Below are 5,927 nucleotides of genomic sequence, written 5' to 3' on the forward strand. Positions count from 1 at the left end.
ACAGAGGAGCTTGGCGGGCTACAGTTCATGAAGTCGCAAAGAGTTGGACACGACTGAGCAGCTAGACTAACACTAAGGGCCACTGTAAGTTCCCTAAAGCACTCTGTAAGGGCTCATGGGAGCTGCCCAATGCTGATGGGCGATTCTCTCATTTTTAAGCAAAAGCCACCAAGCTGGAATTCCAAAACTTCAAGACCACAAAACCTACTGATGAGCCGGCTTTGGAGACACAGGCATCCTCAGTTGACTATGTCCACCATTCTGTCTCCTCTGCGGAATGATGGAAAGTCTACCCTGAGAGACTCTGATTTTATGCTGATCGTTAACTAAGAATATTTCTCTCCAGAGATTTATTACATTAATGAGCTCTGAAATTACTCAGAGCAATTAAGTATATTGTTTTGAAACTCTTTAGAAATCATCAAAACACACTGGTTGTTTCTCAGGGAAACATAAATAAGGGATGCAGTTGGTACCCAGACAAACCCAGCCAGCTCACCTCCCACTGGCTTTGGGAGTCCCTAGCTCCCGGCTCCCAAGGTAGACACATGCCTGCCCGGCTGAGAGAGACTCTGCTTTGCATACATAGTGGTACTTTCTTTCTGAAGAAAGGACTGGACTCTGAGTCCAACTGGCCAGACCTTGGATGGCTCTGCTCCCTGGGGCCAGTATGAGAGCCGGGGCTTGTCCTGCAAACTGCTCTGCACTCACACACAAGAAGCAGAAAGAGAGCTGAAAGCCACTCATGTGGCTTCAGAAGGCCTCTCGTTCCCAATAGCTGAGTGGTTTCTACATCCCTTGCTCAGCTAACACAGACCTATAGGAGCCACTGCCCCTCAACTGCCCGTGACACAAACGGGTGTTCAGATGGGGCCCCTGAATTGCATACACGACTCACTCCTCCGTAACAAGTCACCATCATCACAATCACCTTCACAGCCGCTTCCCAGGCCAGATGGAGAAGGGCAGGAGCCAAGAGAAGCCCTCAGGTTTCGAGCTGCCTGACTCAAACACAGACCATGCCCCTCACTAGCTGTCTCACATAACAAGGACTCACATAGCAAGGACTCTATTAACGCAGCATATGTCACAGAACTTGGTCCTCCTAAACACCTCGTAACGGTAGTTCAGCAATTTGCCAACATTCTCTCATTTACTTTGTTGTTGCTGTTGGAGTATAATTGCTTTACAACAATTAGTTTCTGCTGTACCAGGAAGTGAATCAGCTACATGCACTTCCTCTTGCACCTCCCTCTCACCTCCCCATCCCAGCCCTCTAGGTCATCACGGAGCACCAAGCTGAGCTCCCTGTGCCTTACAGCAGCTTCCCACTCGCTTTGCATTTTACACATGGTAGTGTATGTATGCCAATCCTAATCTCCCATTTCATCCCACCCTCCCCTTACCCCACCCCACTGCTTGTCTGAATGTCAGTTCTACACGTCTGCATCCCTATCCCCATCCTGAAAACTGGTTCATCTGTGGAATCTAGAAAAACATTACAGATGAATCTCACATTTACTTTTCACAACTATGAAATGGGAGCCACTATTTTTCCCTGTTTTACAAATAAGGAAGTTGAGACACATGGAAGGGAAGTGTTTTGCCCAAGTCAGCTGTAGGCTTGGAGTTTCTATAAATAACCTTGAGGGTCCTCTCCCCACACAGGGAGGCTGTCCTTATATGGACCATGTCATGGGCTTCTGGTCAAATTCAGCCAATGGAAGCCCCCAGAAGAGAGCAGGAGGGATAGGAAAAGTGGGACCACTCATTCTCCCAGCTCTGTCCTTACTGGTGACCTTCTCTCCGCTCCTCTCTGCAGGCTCCAGGATGCTCTGTCCCCCAACACTCAGGTCTGGACTTTCCCAGTCCCACACCCACAGACTCCTAAGTCCCACCCGCTCCTTTACAAATTGTCCTCTCATTAAACTCCTCTAATTTGCACCCTTTGAGTGTGCCATCTGTCTCCTGCTGGGGCCCAAACTCCCAAGTCTGTACTCTAGGGACTACTGGGTACTGCCTAGGTTCTGGGCCCTAGAAAACAAGAGTGTTGACAGGAGGAGGCTAAAATGAAGACCAGGAAGGTCCCAGCTCTCTCAGCCCTTTGACTGGGCTTCCAGCTTCCTGTTGGATGATAGGGGCCAGAGGAGCCCTGTCACAACCACCAGCACAGACCCCGGGAGCCCACGGACACAGCCAGAGTCCTGGCTACTTAGATAACAGCCCAGGACAGTCCCAGCACCTCCTCTCAGCTCTGCTGTAAGCTCTGTGGTCCAGGAAGAAGGCCAATACTAAGTGCGGAGGATAAGGGGAGACCCAAAACCCCAGATCTGGGGAGCAATTCTCCAGCAAGCACTTCCTAGAAGCCTACCTGCCAGGAAACTAGCTGACCTTTCAGAACCTCCAAGTCCCAAGTTTAACTGAGTGTGGCCTGGTCATTCTGGGCCCAGGATGGCCAGAGGGCATTGCGTTTAGAAGGGAAGAGGCCTCTCTCTCTCTTACTCCCCTGCAGACAGAGCCCTCCCCACAACACAGAGGGGAAGGCTCTGTCCTGGAGCTTACAAAGATAGCAATGTCCTGAGGGACTGGGATCCCAGGACAGGGGCGGGAATGGGCTGTTTTCTTTGTGTCTTTGCTTCCCTCCCCATCACCCTCTGGTGCCAATCACATCCATCTTCAGGTAAACATAAAATACACGTCCATTAGATTCTAGCACCATGGAGGGCCCAGATCAAATCCCTTTGCCTGCACGGAGCTGGGCAAGGGAGTCCTCGCTGAGTCCATTCAGACTTGCTAAGATGCCTCGTGCCACCGTGTCCACCCCGTGGAAACTCCATGAAGAGAACAAAACCTTCATAGTCTCACACATATACCCACCTGCCTCCTAATGCCTGCAGGCCTGGACACAGCCCACTTTCCAGACATTCCAAATAACAGTCAAAACAAAGAAAATCGCCGGCTTCCCTGGTGGCTCAGTGGTCAAGAGTCCATCTGCCAATGCAGGAGACACGAGTTCGATCCCCGATCTGGGAAGATCCCATATACCACAGAGCAACTAAGCCCATGTGCCACAACTATTGAGCCTGTGTTCTAGAGCCCATGTGCTTCAACTCCTGAAGCCCAAGTGCCTAGAGCCCACGCTCCACAACAAGAGAAGCCACCACAATGAGAAGCCCTTGCACCGCCACTAGACTGTAGCCCCCACTCACACAACTAGAGAAAAGCACGAACAGCACACTCAAAAATAAAATAAAATAATAAAATTATATATATATATTTTTTAATTACAGACTAGTGGGACAATAACAGCCCTCAGAGACCATCTGCACCATTATACAGATGGTACATACTTTTCCCAATATTTTATTAAAATAGTATATTTAACCATGGTTAACCAAGAATATTAACTTCATCCCACCCACCCCACCCCCATATGCAGCATGACATAGTAGTGATTTCAAATATCCTTAATTGTGATAACCAACAAAAACATTTCAAAGTTTGCAACTAAAAACTAGACCTTGCAAACATTCTGCATTAGAAGAAACATCACAAAGCTCTCGAGCAGAATTCTTTTCTCTGCCTGAGAGTTAATGTGGTATGCCACCCACCTGACATTACTCCTGGTCTGCTCTTTCTCCTCTATGCACAGAAGAGCGTCTCATTTATAAGTACCCACTTCATAAATAAATCGGCATTTTCACATCATTTAATGTTTCTTTTCAGCTTCACAAAGAAACCAGTAAATAAAACTGCCGACGACAGTCACGACATAGGCTCTCACAGTAAGATAAAAAAACTTGAAAATGTGCAGAGATGCATCGGCACTCTTTTACATAAAAAGATTTTCAAAAGTGCAAGGCACAATCTGCAGTTTTTTTAGGGGAGATTTTAGGCACATCCATTTCTTAAAGCAAGCTTCAGTATGAATTCCAGTTTTGTCTTCATAACACCTGTTCTAGTTAGTCTTTCTTTAAAAAAAAAAAAAGAATTCCTGTCAAGTGTGAAATAGGGCATCTACGGTCCCGAAAGATGAGGTTTTCAGTTATGGCTTGCCTGTCCTGTTTTCATCCTTGCTGGCTTTGGTTTGGGGATGTACTGGTTATTTGCATGGGACTCGAGTTCTTTCCGGAAGTAGAAGATGGCTTTGTTTAACCCTTCCTCCCGCGGGACCACGGGCTCCAAACCCAGCATCAGCTTCGCTTTCTTGATGTCTGGTTTCCTTTTCCTTTTCGTCCTGGGCTTCAGAAAGAAACTGAATTTTACTCCCACTGCCAACAGGGTTTTGATGACCTGAGCAAATTCTAGGATGGTGTGTTCTTCCGAGTTCTCCAGGTTGACGGGGCTGCTGACGCTGCTGTTCGTGAGCGCCACGAGGCGGTTCACCAGGTCACTAACGTACCGGAAGGCCCCAGGTTCCCCCTGCAGCGCCTGCAGGATGAAGTTGCTGACCATCCGGCCATCATTCATGTGCATTCGGGGCCCGAAGGTGTTGAAGATCCTGGCTAGTGCACCGCCACGCCCTCCTGCTTCATGCAAGCGTAGCACATCTCCGCGACTCGCTCCCTTTGTTGTAGTAGGCTCAGGGTTCTATCGGAGAAGGCGATGGCACCCCACTCCAGTACTTTTGCCTAGAAAATCCCATGGACGGAGGAGCCTGGTAGGCTGCAGTCCATGGGGTCGCGAAGAGTCGGACACGACTGAGCAACTTCACTTTCACTTTTCGCTTTCATGCATTGGAGAAGGAAATGGCAACCCACTCCAGTGTTCTTGCCTGGAGAATCCCAGGGACGGGGAAGCCTGGTGGGCTGCCGTCTATGGGGTCGCACAGAGTTGGACACGACTGAGGCAACTTAGCGGCAGCGGGGGCAGGGTCCTATGGGATTCACGCAGCCCCAGTAATCCTCGGTTTGTGGGTGGACTTCAGGGTCTCTGCACACCTCTGAGGTGGAGGCCAGGAATAGACGGGCCCCAACTCGCTTTGCCAGCCCCAGAATGTTCAGTGTCCGAACGGTGTTGGTCTTTAGTGTCTTGAAGGGGTTGTACATGTAATTGGGAGGGGAGGCAGGAGAGGCCAGGTGGTAGATCTGGTCCACTTCAACGTACAGCTGCTCCAACATGTCATGGTTGATCAGCTCAAAGTTCTCATGGCCGATCCAGTGCTCCATGTTCCTCTTCCTGCCCATGAAGAAGTTGTCCACCACGGTCACTTTGTGACCATCCATCATGAGCTTGTCCATGAGGTGGGAACCCACAAAGCCCATGCCCCCAGTTACCAAAATTCTTTTACAGTCCTTTTCTAATAAAAATTTTACTGGCGAGTATTTCTGGGTGAAGCTCTTTTCCAAATCTCTGATTTTCTCCCTCAGTGGTTCAATTATCTTGTCAAGCCTGCTCTCAATTCTGAGCTCCCCGTTTTCCTGAATGGGCCTCATGTTAACCAAGTTGTCCCAAACAGAGGCCACGAAGGTGAGCAGTGCGATGCACAGCAGCAGCTTCGTCCTCCTGCAGCTGACAGCGGACGCGAGGCAAAGCAGCGGCTGGCTCAGCATCCCAGGCCATGCGCTGTGGCCCCAGATGGTACAGATTTTACAGATGGAAAAAACTGACATAGCTGGGGGAAAGGGCTCAGACAAAAAGTCTGAATACAAAGACAAAAGGTCCAACCCCCAACCCAGGGCTCCCTGGGCTGTTACTACAGTCTGGCTATTTTCATTTCCATCTCTAAATTGCCCCAGAACCGTGCTTGGACCCAACCCAAGGAGGAACAATGCCATCTGGCCTCTGAGAGTTTGGGGAAAGCTCTCTTTAGCACTAGATGCCTAGTGGCACTGGGCTTTCTTTGAGTTGAGTAATAATCGATGTTTGCTGCCACGGTTGCCTCAAGGGTTATAAGCCAGGGCCAGCTGCAGGCCCAGGGCTGCACA

The 5,927-nt window shown here is 49.5% G+C and overlaps 1 pseudogene; it reads right to left on the minus strand.

The window, feature by feature from the left end:
- Positions 1 to 4,041: 4,041 nt before the first annotated feature.
- On the minus strand, positions 4,042 to 5,552 carry LOC129631843 (UDP-glucuronic acid decarboxylase 1-like; annotated as a pseudogene).
- Positions 5,553 to 5,927: the final 375 nt, after the last annotated feature.

The sequence above is a fragment of the Bubalus kerabau genome, chromosome 17 (genome assembly GCF_029407905.1).
Source record: "Bubalus kerabau isolate K-KA32 ecotype Philippines breed swamp buffalo chromosome 17, PCC_UOA_SB_1v2, whole genome shotgun sequence".
NCBI lineage: Eukaryota > Metazoa > Chordata > Mammalia > Artiodactyla > Bovidae > Bubalus > Bubalus kerabau.